At 58.5% G+C, this 14,996-nt stretch overlaps 1 protein-coding gene across 1 annotated transcript in view; it reads left to right on the top strand.

Moving 5' to 3' along the window:
• Positions 1 to 4,176: 4,176 nt before the first annotated feature.
• The window catches only part of SLC11A2 (solute carrier family 11 member 2), a 72,279-nt gene continuing 61,459 nt past the window's right edge, over positions 4,177 to 14,996 (top strand). Inside the window, exon 1 of the mRNA XM_074530985.1 lies at positions 4,177 to 4,298. The gene's annotated coding sequence lies outside the window, so the exon portion shown is untranslated. The remainder of the gene's footprint in view (positions 4,299 to 14,996) is intronic.

Consider the following 14,996-nt stretch of genomic DNA (forward strand, 5'->3'; position numbering starts at 1 on the left):
AGCAACAGCCTGTTGCATATTCACACACCTCATCCATGATGCATAAATTCCATCCAAACACAGGATTCTGTCTGGGCACTGTCAGCTGCTTCCTCTGGATCCTCACAGCATCTTCAGGTCTGAGCAAGGTGGGAAAAAATTCATTTCTTTTGATAAGGGGGCAATAAATTCTCTTTCTCTGAAAGATTCAGGTGTCCTGTGGCTGCTATCTCAGTGCGACTACCTCATTCCTCTCTTTAAAAAAACATCTTACATAGCATAGTTTCTAGTTTAACATTTTGTTGTAACCTAAAACAATATTTAACACACTACTTTAAAAAATTAATACAACAATACTTTCTAACATAGCACACATAATATTCATTTGAATATTTGCCAAAAGCCAATTATAAAATACGCATTTTCACAAAACCTAAAACTGTATTTAACACACTACTTTAAAAAATTAATACAGCACAACTTTCTAACACAACACATATAACATTCATTTGAATATTTGTGAAAAGCCAAGCATAAAATATGCATTTTTCACAGAACCTACAATTATATTTACCACACTACTTAAGAAAATAAACACAGCACAGCTTTCTAACACAACACATATAATATTAATTTGAATATTTGCTAAAAGCCAATCATAAAATACACATTTTTCACAGAACCTAAAACTTTATTTAACTATACAGAACCTAAAACTATATTGAACACTACTTTATATTTACTACTCTATTTAACACTACTTTAAAAATGAATACAACACAACTTTCTAACACAACACATATAATATTAATTTGAATATTTGTGAAAAGCCAAGAATAAAATACACATATTTCACAATATTTAACACATTACTTAAGGAAATTAATACAGCACAGCTTTCTAAAATAACACAGACAATATTAATTTTAATATTTGCCAGAAGCCAAGCATAAAATGCACATTTTTCACAATAGTTAACACACTACTTAAGAAAATTAATACAGCACAGCTTTCTAACACAACACATATAATATTAATTTTAATATTTGCCAGAAGCCAAGAATAAAATGCACATTTTTCGCAGGGCATGACCCTCTGTGTGTGCGGCTCCTCCCTCCCAGCCGTGCCCTATGCGGGTCACGTTTCTTTTCCTCCTTCCAGGTGCCAAACCAAACGATTTTTCAGGGACAGCCCCGCAGGAATTCCCGTGCCCAGGTGCCACCCCCGGTGCCATCTGGCGACCCCCGGGGCCGCTCTGGGTGCCCCGGGCCGTGCCCGGGCTCGCTCAGCCCCGTGCCCTCCTTACCTGTGCCCAGGTGGTGCTGACTCAGCGGTTCCCTTATCGCTGCCCGTTCTTTAGCGCGGCTCGGGACGGTCCGGCCCGCACGTCCCGGGGCTGCCCGAGCAGAGTCCGGCCCCGATCAGCGGAGCCGCCGGCCCGGCCCGTGAGCGGCATCAAAGCGGCTTAATGGCTTCATCAAAGCGCCTTAATGAGCAGTTAATTAATGATCGGCAGCCTTTGAGGAGCCTCGGAGCTTCCTCGGAACTCTGCTCGGGGCAGGGAGGGGACAGGGAGGGGACAGCGCTTAAATAGGGAGGGGACAGTGCCAGGAGAGAGCCAGGACAGTGCCAGGACAGTGCCAGGAGAGAGCCAGGACAGTGCCAGGAGAGAGCCAGGACAGTGCCCGGACAGTGCCAGGACAGGGCTTGGACAGAGCCGGGACAGTGCCAGGAGAGAGCCAGGACAGAGCCGGGACAGTACCAGGACAGTGCCAGGACAGCCTTGGGGACAGTGCCAGGACAGAGCCGGGACAGTGCCAGGACAGTGCCCGGACAGTGCCAGGACAGGGCTTGGACAGAGCCGGGACAGTGCCAGGACAGAGCCCGGACAGTGCCAGGAACAGAGCCAGGACAGTGCCAGGAGAGAGCCAGGACAGTGCCAGGACAGCCTTGGGGACAGTGCCAGGACAGAGCCGGGACAGAGCCGGGACAGTGCCCGGACAGAGCTCGGACAGTGCCAGGACGGTGCCCGGATCCGGAGGGGGCAGCGGGAGCGATGCCCGGCAAACCCAGCCCTGCCTGCGAGCTGGGTGAGTACCCACCCTACCCTGGCATCACCCCCAGCCCGGAGCAGTTTGGGGCACTTTGGGACACTTTGGGGAAGTTTGGGGAAGTTTGGGCACTTTCCTATCCCAGCACCGCTGGGCTTTGAGGACTTTGGGGCAGTTTGGGGCACTTTGGAGCAGTTTGGGGCAGTTTGGAGCAGTTTCCCTCCCCAAACCAGCTGGGTTTTCAGCAGTTTGGGGCAGTTTGGGAAAATTTGGGGCAGTTTCCCTCCCCAAACCAGCTGAGATTTGGGGATTTTGAGCAATTTCCCAGCTCAAACCAGCCGGGATTTGGAGAATATGTGGCACTTTGGGGCAGATTCCCAGCCCAGCCGGGATTTGGGCAGTTTGGGGCATTTGGGGTATTTTGGGGCAATTTCCCAGCCCAAACCAGCCAGGATCTGGGCAGTTTGGGGCATTTTCCCATCCCAAAGCAGCCGGGATTTGGGGATTTTGGGGCAGTTCCCAGCCCAGCCCAGCCCAGCCGGGATTTGAGGATTTTGAGCGATTTCCCAGGGCAAACCACCCAGGAATTTGGCACTTTGGGGCAGTTTGGGGCCCAAACCCTCCGGAATTTGGGGGATTTGGGGCACTTTGGAGCAGTTTGGGGCAGATTCCCAGCCCAAACCAGCTGGAATTTGGGGATTTTGTGCAGTTTGGGGCACTTTGGAGCAGTTTGGGGCAGATTCCCAGCCCGGAGCAGCTGGAATTTGGGCAGTTTGGGGATTTGGGGCATTTTCCCAGCCCAAACCAGCTGGAATTTGGGGATTTTGTGCTGTTTCCCAGCTCCAGGCTGCCTGTGGGGTCACTCCCACTTGGTTCCAGGTGGGGAGCGAGGCCTCCAGTTGGGTAATTCCCATTTTCAGGAATATTTTTTTGGGTTATTCCTGCACTGTCAGGTCAGGGCTGGGGCTGGTGGAGTCTCACACCTCCTGGATTTTATCATTTTCCCAGGATTTGGCCGTTTGGCAGCACCATTAATGATGCCAGGCTGCTGCTGCCCATTGCTGGCCCTGAACAGACACCCCAAAATCCCACCCTGAGCACCCTAAAATCCCAGCCCGGGCATCCCTGGAGCGCTGTCCAAGCACTCGTGGCAGCCTCGGGGCTGTGCCCATGCCCTGGGCAGTGCCAGCACCCTCAGGGGGCACAACCTTTCCCTGTGCCCATCCTAAACCTCTCTTGGGTGTGGGGAGGGGTCTGGGGACCCTCCTGGGGCCTCACTGGGGCTCAAATCCCCCTTTAGGGGCTGTACTGAGGGACTGAGACCCCAAACTGGGACCTGGAGCCCCAAACTGGGAGCTGGGACATCAAACTGGGACCTGGGGGCCCTGGCTGCCATCCTGGTGCCCCAAACTGGGACCTGAGACCCCAAATTGCGACCTAGGGCCCCAAACTGGGAGCTAGGAACCCAGACTGGAACCTGAAACCCCAAACTGGGCCCTGGGGGCTCTGGCTGCTATCCTGGTGCCCCAACCTGTGATCTGGGACCTCAGACCCTAAACTGGGACCTGGGACCCTAAACTGGGACCTGGGCCCCCACATTGGGATCTAGGACCCCAAACTGGGACCTGGGATGCTGTTTGCCCTCCTGGGACCCGAAACTGGGAGCTGGGACCCCAAACTAGGAGCTGGGACCCCAAACTGGGACCTCAGACCCTAAACTGGGACCTGAGACCCCAAATTGTGGCCTGGTGCTCCAAACTGGGACCTGGGACCTGTCTGCCATCCTGGTGCCCCAAACTGGGACATGGGCCCCCAAATTGGGATCTAGGACCCCAAACTGGGACCTGGTGCCCCAAACTGGGAGCTGGTACCCCAAACTGGGAGCTGGCGCCCCAAACTGGGACGCTGTTTGCCATCCTGGTGCCCCAAACTGGGACCTGGAACGCTGTTTGCCATCCTGGGACCCCAAACTGGGAGCTGGGACCCAAACTGGGACCTGGGACGCTGTTTGCCATCCTGGAACCCCAAACTGGGAGCTGGGACCCAAACTGGGAGCTGGGGTGCAAAACCGGGACCTCGGACCCCAAACTGGGGTTTGCTGCCACGCTGAGGGCTCAGCCCCCAGCCCGGCACCCACAGTCGGGCTCAGGCCCCACCCCGGGATCCCGGTGCCGCCCCCGGTGCCGCCCCCCGTGACGCGCTCGCTGCGCCGGGACGCGGCCCGGGCCGGGCATGTGGCGGCGGCGGGGCCGGGGGCGGCCGGGGCCGGTGAGCGATGGGGGGAACCCTCGGTGGGCGGTACCGGGCGGATCCCGGCGGGGTCCCGGCTGTGCTGCGGGGGGCTCCGGTACCGGGGGTACCGGGGGGCTCCGATCTCGGTGTCCGGGGGGCTCCGGTACTGGGGGTGCCGGTGGCTTTGCGGGGCGCTCCGGTCTCAAGGATCGCGGGGGCTCCGGCTCCGGAAGTACCAGGGGGCTCCGGGAGTAGCGGGAGGCTCCGGTACCGGGAGTACCGGGGGACTCCGGCCTCGAGGTCCCGGGGGTCTCCGGTACCGGGGATCCCGGTGGGTTTGCGGGGGCTCCAGTCTCAGGGGTACCGGAGAGCTCCGGTGCCATGGGTAGGGGGCGGCTCCGGTCCTGGGGGTACCGGCGGCTCCGGTCCGGGGGTCCCGGGGGATTCCGGTGCCGGGGGTGCCCGGGGGTCCCCTGGAAGTGCTGCGGGACCCCCGGGTGCGGGTCGGGAGGGGGTCCCGGAGCCGCCGCCCATCGCCCCCGGCACTGCCCGCGGGGGTTCGGGGTCCCCCCGGTGACCTTGGGGTGTCCCGGGGTCCCCGCCGGGGGTGGCGGCACCGGGTCCGGCCCGCTGCGCTCCGCCGGGGTTTGGGGGACCCCAGGCTCGTCCCTCCCTCGGGCTGGGGGTGCCGGGGCTCTGTGCGGAGCCCCGGGGCGATCGAACTGCCCGGGACGGTGTAGCCGTGTCCCCGGTGCCAGCTCCGGTTCCGTCCCGGTACCAGCTCTGGTTTGTCCCTGGTGTGAGCTCCGGTTCCGTTGTCAGCTCCGTTCCCGTCCCGGTGTGAGCTCCGGTTCGGTCCCGGTGTCACCTCCGGTTCCATCCCCGGTGCCAGCTCCGGTTCGCTCCCGGTGCCGCAGCGCGGTGTCCCCAGGCCCGGGAGTGTCGCTGTCACCGGACAGGGCTCCGGGTTCTGCCTGGCCCCGGGCAAGGTCCACGGGCGGGCTCAGAGCGGGCTCCGGTTCCCCCGCGGCGCCGGTAACGGGAGGAGCTGCGGAGCGGGTGGTGACGGTAACGGCGCCGTGGCTGCGTGGGTTTGGTTCAGCCCCGGCGATGGAAACGCGCAGGTGCGCGGCAGCTGCCCCGTCCCACGATGGGAGGAACGGGCTGGATCCTGAACGTGGGAGATGGATCCTGAATATGGGGGCTGGTTCCTAAACCTGGGGCTGGTTCCTAAACCTGGGGCCGGATCCTAAATCTGGGGCTGATCCTGAATCTGGGCCAGGATCCTGAATCTGGGCCTGGATCCTAAATTTTGGGGCTGGATCCTGATTTTGAGGGCCGGATCCTTAATCTGGGGCTCCTAAATATCTGGGGGCTGGCTCTTAAATCTGGGGGGTGGATCCTGAATCATGTGCTGGCTCCTAAACCTGGGGCTGATCCTGAATCTGGGCCTGGATCCTAAATCTGGGGGCTGGATCCTGAATCTGGGCCTGGATCCTAAATCACGTGCTGGCTCCTGAATCTGGGGCTGGCTCCTGAATTTGAGGGCTGGTTTCTAAATCTAGGGGCTGGCTTCTAAATGTTGTGGGACTGAGCAGGGCGGGAGCAGAGCTGCTCCTCCCTGCAGGTGTTGTTGGTTTCGGGGTGTGGAGTAACCGGGTCACCCTCGTGGTGAGAGGAGGGCACCAGGGCACCCCGGGGTCAGCAGGGCAGGCTCAGTGCCCCGTGCCCTGCTGTGCCAGGGCAGATCCCAGCTCAGTGCCCAGGACAGGCTCGGTGCCCCTCCTGTGCCCAGAGCAGGTTCTGGCTCGGTGCCCCTGCTGTGCCCAGGACAGGCTCAGTGCCCTGCTGTGCCAGGGCAGATCCCAGCTCAGTGCCCAGGACAGGCTCAGTGCCCCTCCTGTGCCCAGGACAGGCTCAGTGCCCTCCTGCACCCAGGACAGGCTCGGTGCCCTGCTGTGCCAGGGCAGATCCCATCCCTGTGCCCAGGGCAGGCTCGGTGCCCTGTGTCCCACTGAGCCCAGGGCAGATCCCAGCTCTGTGCCCGGCCTAGGGTAAGCTCAGTGCCCCGTGCCCTGCTATGCCCAGGGCAGATCCCAGCTCGGTGCCCAGGGTGGGCTCGGTGCCCTGCTGAGGACAAGGTGGGCTCAGTGCCCTGTGCCCTGCTGTGCCCAGGGCAGGCTTGGTGCCCTTTCTTTGCCTAGGGCAGGCTCGGTGCCCCATGCCCCGCTGTGCCCAGGGCAGATGCCAGCCCCAGAGCGTGGGATGGGGGCAGGACCTGACTGGTCCAACCTGCCCAGGGTGGGGGTGAGACAGGAGCAGAGCCCAGGTCAGCCCTGCCTGCATCTGATCCTGCCCTGGGCAGCAGCGGGGCAGGGAGGGAGGGAGCCCAGAGGGGTGGGATCCTATAGGGATGGATCCCAAAGGGGTGGATCCTACAGGGATGGAGCCCATAGGGATGGGATCCTATAAGGATGGATCCCAAAGGGGTGGATCCTACAGGGATGGAGCCCAGAGGGATGGGATCCTATAGGGCTGGATCCTACAGGGAGGGAGCCCATAGGGATGGGATCCTATAAGGATGGATCCCAGAGGGGTGATCCTGCAGGGATGGAGCCCATAGGGATGGGATCCTATAGGGCTGGATCCCAAAGGGGTGATCCTACAGGGATGGAGCCCAGAGGGGTGGGATCCTATAGGGATGGATCCCAAAGGGGTGATCCTACAGGGATGGAGCCCATAGGGGTGGGATCCTATAAGGATGGATCCCAAATGGGGTGATCCTACAGGGATGGAGCCCACAGGGATGGGATCCTATAGGGATGGATCCTACAGGGATGGAGCCCATAGGGATGGGATCCTATAAGGATGGATCCCAGAGGGGTGATCCTACAGGGATGGAGCCCACAGGGATGGGATCCTATAGGGATGGATCCCAAATGGGGTGATCCTACAGGGATGGAGCCCATAGGGATGGGATCCTATAAGGATGGATCCCAGAGGGGTGATCCTACAGGGATGGAGCCCATAGGGATGGGATCCTATAGGGATGGATCCCAAAGGGGTGGATCCTACAGGGATGGAGCCCATAGGGATGGGATTCTGCGGGGATGGAGTCCGCAGGGGTGATGCTGCAGGATGGGATCTCACAGGGATGATCCCACAAGGATGGATCCTGCAGGGATGGGATCCCACAGGGATGATTCCAAAGGGATGGGATCCCACGGAGTTGGATCCTGTATGGATGGTCCTGCAGGGATGGATCAGGCAGGGATGATCTCACAGGGATGGATCCTACAGTGGTGATCCCACAGAGATGGACCCCATAGGGATGGGATCCTATAAGGATGGATCCCAAAGGGGTGGATCCTCCAGGGATGGGATCTCCATAGGATGGAATGTCCCAGGGATGATCCCACAGGACAGAGATCCTATAGGGATGGGTCCCACAGGGGTGATCCCACACGGGTGGGATCCTATGGGGATGGATCCCACAGGGATAGATCCCACAGGGATGGAATCCCACAGTAGTGATCCCACAGGGATGGAATGCCACAGGGATAGATCCCACAGGGATGGAATCCCACAGTAGTGATCCCACAGGTATGGAATCCCACAGTAGTGATCCCACAGGGATGGAATCCCACAGGGATGATCCCAAGGGCTGATCCCCCCGTGCTGTCCCAGGGTGACCCCACAGGTCCATCCATGCACAGGCTGAGGTTTGCCAGGTCCTTGGCCCAGCAGAGGAGCAGGGCTGTGTGGGGTCAGCAGCTGGAATCGGGGCAGGGCTGTGTGGGGTCAGCAGCTGGAATCAGAGCAGGGCTGTGTGGGATCAGCAGCTGGAATCAGCAGGGCTGTGTGGGGTCAGCAGCTGGAATGGGGCAGGGCTGTGTGGGGTCAGCAGCTGGAATGGGGCAGGGCTGTGTGGGGTCAGCAGCTGGAATCAGAGCAGGGTGTGTGGAGTCAGCAGCTGGAATCAGAGCAGGGCTGTGTGGGGTCAGCAGCTGGAATCAGCAGGGCTGTGTGGGGTCAGCAGCTGGAATCAGAGCAGGGCTGTGTGGGGTCAGCAGCTGCAATGGGGCAGGGCTGTGTGGGGTCAGCAGCTGGAACTGGGGCAGGGCTGTGTGGGGTCAGCAGCTGGAATTGGGGCAGGGCTGTGTGGGGTCAGCAGCTGGAATCAGAGCAGGCTGTGTGGGGTCAGCAGCTGGAATCAGCAGGGCTGTGTGGGGTCAGCAGCTGGAACTGGGGCAGGGCTGTGTGGGGTCAGCAGCTGCAATGGGGCAGGGCTGTGTGGGGTCAGCAGCTGGAATGGGGCAGTGCTGTGTGGGGTCAGCAGCTGGAATCAGCAGGGCTGTGTGGGGTCAGCAGCTGGAAATGGGGCAGGGCTGTGTGGGGTCAGCAGCTGGAATCAGCAGGGCTGTGTGGGGTCAGCAGCTGGAATCAGAGCAGGGTGTGTGGGGTCAGCAGCTGGAATTGGGGCAGGGCTGTGTGGGGTCAGCAGCTGGAATCAGAGCAGGGTGTGTGGGGTCAGCAGCTGGAACCAGCAGGGCTGTGTGGGGTCAGCAGCTGGAATCAGAGCAGGAATGTTGGGAAATCTCCCTGGGATCAGCCAGGCTGGCCTTGCAGCAGCTGGCACCACCCAGCTCACCTGGGCTGAGTGCCCAGTGCCCACCTGGGCTCTGCCCACGGCTCCCAGCCAGACCTCACCTGGAAGGGCTGGCCTGAGGCTCAGAGGGCAGCTGAGGGGCTCCCAATGCCACCAGTGCCACCAGTGTGACCAGTGAGGGGCTCCCAGTGCCACCAGTGAGGGGCTCCCAGTGCCACCAGTGAGGGGCTCCCAGTGCCTCCAGTAAGGAGCTCCCAGTGCCACCAGTAAGGAGCTCCCAGTGCCACCAGTGAGGGGTTCCCAGTGCCACCAGTGTGACCAGTGAGGGGCTCCCAGTGCCACCAGTGCCACCAGTGAGGAGCTCCCAGTGCCACCAGTGAGGGGTTCCCAGTGCCACCAGTGCCACCAGTGAGGAGCTCCCAGTGCCACCAGTGAGGGGTTCCCAGTGCCACCAGTGCCACCAGTGAGGAGCTCCCAGTGCCACCAGTGAGGGGCTCCCAGTGCCACCAGTGAGAAGCTCCCAGTGTGACCAGTGCCACCAGTGAGGGGCTCCCAGTGCCACCAGTAAGGAGCTCCCAGTGCCACCAGTATCACCAGTAAGGAGCTCCCCAGCCTGCAGGGTGTCTGTGCATGGATCAAACCGAGCTGTGAGCCCCAAACCAGCCCAGGAGGATCCGTCAGGGCCCTGCGGGACCCGGCCCTGCTCAGAGCCCACATCAAAGGGCCGAGCTCAATGGCAGGAACTGCTCCCAGCACGGGGCCAGGCTGGCCCGGGAGGAGCAGGAGCAGGAGCAGGAGCAGGATGGGCCCGGGGTGAGGAGGAACAGGAGCAGGATGGGCCTGGGGTGAGGAGGAACAGGAGCAGGATGGGTCTGGGGTGAGGAGGAACAGGAGCAGGATCGGTCTGGGGTGAGGAGAAACAGGAGCAGGATGGGCCTGGGATGAGGAGAAACAGGAGCAGGATGGGCCCAGGGTGAGGAGGAGCACGAGCAGGATGGGTCTGGGGTGAGGAGAAACAGGAGCAGGAGCAGGATGGGTCTGGGGTGAGGAGAAACAGGAGCAGGATGGGTCTGGGGTGAGGAGAAACAGGAGCAGGATGGGTTTGGGGTGAGGAGGAACAGGAGCAGGATGAGTCCAGGGGTGAGGAGGAACAGGAACAGGAGCAGGATGGGTCTGGGGTGAGGAGGAACAGGAGCAGGATGGGCCCGGGGTGAGGAGAAACAGGAGCAGGATGGGCCCGGGGTGAGGAGAAACAGGAGCAGGATGGGTCTGGGGTGAGGAGGAACAGGAGCAGGATGGGCCCGGGGTGAGGAGAAACAGGAGCAGGATGGGCCCGGGGTGAGGAGAAGCAGGAGCAGGATGGGCCCGGGGTGAGGAGAAACAGGAGCAGGATGGGTCTGGGGTGAGGAGGAACAGGAGCAGGATGGGCCCGGGGTGAGGAGAAACAGGAGCAGGATGGGCCCGGGGTGAGGAGAAACAGGAGCAGGATGAGCCCAGGGGTGTGGAAGGAGCAGGATGGGCCCGGGGCTGTTGAGAGGAACAGGGTGGGCCCAGGGTGAGCAGGAGCAGGATGTGCCCAGGGTAGGGGGGAACAGGAGCAGGATGAGCCCGGGGCTGTTGAGAGGAACAGCATGAGCCCAGGGTTCTTGGAAGGAGCCAGATGAGCCCAGGCTGAGGAGGAACAGGAGCAGGATGAGCCCGGGGCTGTTGGAAGGAACAGGATGAGCCCAGAGTGAGCAGGAACAGGATAAGCCCAGGGTTGTTGGGAGGAGCAGGATGAGCCCAGGATGAGCTCTGGACTGTTGGAGGAACAGGAGCAGGATGAGCCCAGGGGTGTTGGAAGGAGCAGGATCAGGATGAGTCCAGGGCTGTGGAAGGAGCAGGGGAGCAGGAACAGGATGAGCCCAGGACTGTGGAGAGGATCAGGATGAGCCCGGGGCTGTGGGGAGGATCAGGATGAGCCCGGGGCTGTGGAAGGAACAGGATGAGCAGGAACACGATGAGCCCAGGGTGAGCCCAAGGCTGTGGAAGATCTCGTGGCACAGCAGGGTGGGGGCAGAACAAGAAGCCCTTTGTTCACTGCTGGCTGCACACGTGGGCACAGCGGCAGCAGCCATGGCTGCAGGGGGGGCACAGGCACCCCGTGGTGCCCAGGGCTGGGTGGGCACAGGGACCTCGTGGTGCCCAGGGCTGGGTGGGCACAGGGACCTCGTGGTGCCCGGGTTTGGGTGGGCACAGGGACCTCGTGGTGCCCGGGTTTGGGTGGGCACAGGGACCCCGTGGTGCCCGGGTTTGGGTGGGCACAGGGACCTTGTGATGCCCAGGTTTGGGTGGGCACAGGGACCTCGTGGTGCCTGGGTTTGGGTGGGCACAGGCACCTCGTGGTGCCCGGGTTTGGGTGGGCACAGGGACCCCGTGATGCCCAGGTTTGGATGGCCACAGGGACCTCGTGGTGTCCTGCCCAGGTTTGGGTGGGCACAGGGACCCTGTGGTGCCCAGGTTTGGGTGGGCATGGGGACCTTGTGGTGCCCTGCCCAGGTTTGGGTGGGCACAGGGACCCTGTGGTGCCCTGCCCAGGTTTGGGTGGGCACAGGGACCTCGTGGTGCCCGGGTTTGGGTGGGCACAGGCACCTAGTGGTGCCCGGGTTTGGGTGGGCACAGGGACCCCGTGGTGCCCAGGTTTGGGTGGGCACAGGCACCTAGTGGTGCCCGGGTTTGGGTGGGCACAGGGACCCCGTGGTGCCCAGGTTTGGGTGGGCACAGGGACCTCGTGGTGCCCAGGTTTGGGTGGGCACAGGCGCCTCGTGGTGTCCGGGTTTGGATGGGCACAGGCACCTCGTGGTGTCCTGCCCAGGGCTGGAGGGGCACAGGGAGCTGGTGGTGCCCAGGGCAGGGCTGGGTGGGCACAGGGAATGTTCCCTGTTCTGAGTGAGGTGGGCACAGGAACCTCGTAGTGCCCTGCTCAGGGCTGGGTGGGCACAGGGACCCCGTGGTGCCCTGCCCAGGTCTGGATGGGCACAGGGACCCTGTGGTGCCCAGGTTTGGGTGGGCACAGGGACCCCGTGGTGCCCTGCCCAGGTTTGGGTGGGCACAGGGACCCTGTGGTGCCCTGTTCTGACCTGGGTGGGCACAGGGAACGTTCCCTGGGCACCCTGCAGTGCCCACTGTGATGCCAGGCTCAGCCAGGGGGCACAGGTGAGTCCTGGGATCAGCTTTGGCTCCTCAGGGCAGGACAGGAGGGTCTGGGAGAGGCTGAGGGGCCTGGGGGGGCTCAGCCTGGAAAAAAGGGGGCTCAGGAGGGACCTTGTGGCTCCCCCAGCACAGGAGGGGACACCGGTGGGGTCGGGCTCTGCTCCCAGGTGAGAGGATGAAACAAAAAGGCATCCAGGGCAGGTTTGGGTTGGATTTTAGGGAAAATTCCTGCATGGAAAAGCTGCTCAGGGTGAGGGCGGAGTCCCCACAACTCCCTGACAGGAGGGGAGAAATCCAGGTGGGCTTTGGGCTCTGCTCCCAGGGGGCAGGGGGAGACAAAAAGGCATCCAGAGCAGGTTGAGGTTGGATTTTAAGGAAAATTTCTTCATGGAAAAGCTGCTCAGGGTGAGGGCGGAGTCCCCAGAACTCTCTGACAGGAGGGGAAACAGCCAGGTGGGGTCAGGCTCTGCTTCCAAATTACAGGATGAAACAGAAAGGCATCCATGACAGGTTGAGGTTGGATTTTAAGGAGAATTCCCTGATTTCCTTCATGGAAAAGCTGCTCAAGTGCAGGGCGGAGTCCCCACAACAGGAGGGGGAAAAGCCAGGTGGGGTCACGCTCTGCTCGCAAATGAGAGGATGAAACCAAAAGGCATCCAGGGCAGGTTTGGGTTGGATTTTAGGGAAAATTCCGTCATGGAAAAGCTGCTCAGGTGCAGGGGTGGAGTCCCCACAAGTCCCTGACAGCCACATGGGGTCAGGCTCTGCTTCCAAATTGCAGGAGGAGACAAAAACACATCCAGGGGAGGTTGAGGTTGGATTTTAAGGAGAATTCCCTGATTTCCTGCATGGAAAAGCTGCTCAGGCCAGGGATGGAATCCCCAGAACTCTCTGACAGGAGGGGAAACAGCCAGGTGGGGTCAGGCTCTATTTCCAAATTACAGGATGAAACAGAAAGGCATCCATGACAGGTTTAGGTTGCATTTTAAGGAGAATTCCCTGATTTCCTTCATGGAAAAGCTGCTCAGGCTGAGGGTGGAGTCCCCACAACAGGAGGGGACAGCCAGGTGGGATTTGGGGTCTGCTCTTAGGTGACAGGAGGAGACAAAATTCTCTCTCCCAGGGCAGGTTTGGGTTGGATTTTAGGATTGGATTTTAGGTTTAGGATGCATTTTAGGGCAGGATTTTAGCTTTAAAATTAATTTTAGGGTTGGATTTTAGGTTGAGGTTGGATTTTAGGGCTGGATTGTAGCTTTAGAATGAATTTTAGGGTTGGATTTTAGGTTTAGGTTGGATTTTCAGTTTAGGTTGGATTTAAGGTTTAGGTTGGATTTTAGGGTTGGATTTTAGGTTTAGGCTGGATTTTAGGTTTAGGTTGGATTTTAGGGTTGGATTTTAGCTTTAGAATAGATTTTAGGTTTAGGTTGGAATTTAGGTGTGGGTTTTAGGTTTAGGATGGATTTTAGGTTTAGGTTGTATTTTAGGACTGGATTTTAGGTTTAGGTTGGATTTTTGGGTTGGATTTTAGGTTTAGGCTGGATTTTAGGTTGAGGTTGGATTTTAGGTTGAGGCTGGATTTTAGGTTTCGGTTGGATTTTAGGACTGGATTTTAGGTTTAGGTTGGATTTTTGGTTTAGGATGGATTTTAGGGCTGGATTTTAGCTTTAGAATGGATTTTTGGGTTGGATTTTAGGTTTAGGATGGATTTTAGGTTTAGGTTAGATTTTAGGGGTGGGTTTTAGGTTTAGGTTGGATTTTCAGTTTAGTTTGGATTTTAGGTTTAGGCTGGATTTTAGGTTTAGGTTGGATTTTTGGGTTGGATTTTAGGTTTAGGTTGGATTTTAGGGGTGGATTTTAGGTTTAGGCTGGATTTTACATTGAGGTTGGATTTTAGGGTTGGATTTTAGGTTGAGGTTGGATTTTAGGGTTGGATTTTAGGTTTAGGATGGATTTAAGGTTGGATTTTCAGTTTAGTTTGGATTTTAGGTTTAGGATGGGTTTTAGGTTTAGGCTGGATTTTAGGACTGGATTTTCAGTTTAGTTTGGATTTTAGGTTTAGGCTGGATTTTAGGGTTGGATTTTAGGGTTGGATTTTAGGTTGAGGTTGGATTTTAGGTTGAGGTTGGATTTTAGGGCTGGATTGTAGCTTTAGAATGAATTTTAGGGTTGGATTTTACGTTTAGGCTGGATTTTAAGACTGGATTTTAGGTTTAGGCTGTATTTTAGGGGTGGATTTTAGGTTTGGGCTGGATTTCAGGCAGGATTTTAGGTTTGGGCTGGATTTCAGGCTGGATTTCAGGCTGGATTTCAGGTTTAGGCTGGATTTCAGGCTGGATTTTAGGTTTGGGCTGGATTTCAGGCTGGATTTTAGGCTGGATTTTAGGCTGGATTTTAGGTTTGGGCTGGATTTCAGGCTGGATTGCAGGCTGGATTTTGGGTTTGGGCTGGATTTCAGGCTGGATTTTAGGTTTGGGCTGGATTTCAGGCTGGATTTTAGGTTTGGGCTGGATTTCAGGCTGAATTTCAGGCTGGATTTTGGGTTTGAGCTGGATTTCAGGCTGGATTGCAGGCTGGGTTTCAGGCTGGGTTTCAGGCTGGATTTTGGGTTTGGGCTGGATTTCAGGCTGGATTTCAGGCTGGATTTTGGGTTTAGGCTGGATTTCAGGCTGGATTTCAGGCTGGATTTCAGGCTGGATTTCAGGTTCAGGCTGGATTTCAGGCTGGGTTTCAGGTTCAGGCTGGGTTTCAGGCTGGATTTCAGGCTGGATTTCAGGTTTAGGTTGGATTTCAGGCTGGGTTTTGGGGTGATTCCCCTGCCCGGGGCTGCCCTGCCGTCTCTCTCTCTGTGCCTGCCCTGGGCCGTTCCCCGGGCCGGGGGCGCTCCCAGCCCGGCCCTGCGGCTGCTGGGGCCGATAAAGGGGCCCCGTCCTGCC

The sequence above is a fragment of the Zonotrichia albicollis genome, chromosome 33, assembly GCF_047830755.1.
Source record: "Zonotrichia albicollis isolate bZonAlb1 chromosome 33, bZonAlb1.hap1, whole genome shotgun sequence".
NCBI classification, from domain to species: domain Eukaryota; kingdom Metazoa; phylum Chordata; class Aves; order Passeriformes; family Passerellidae; genus Zonotrichia; species Zonotrichia albicollis.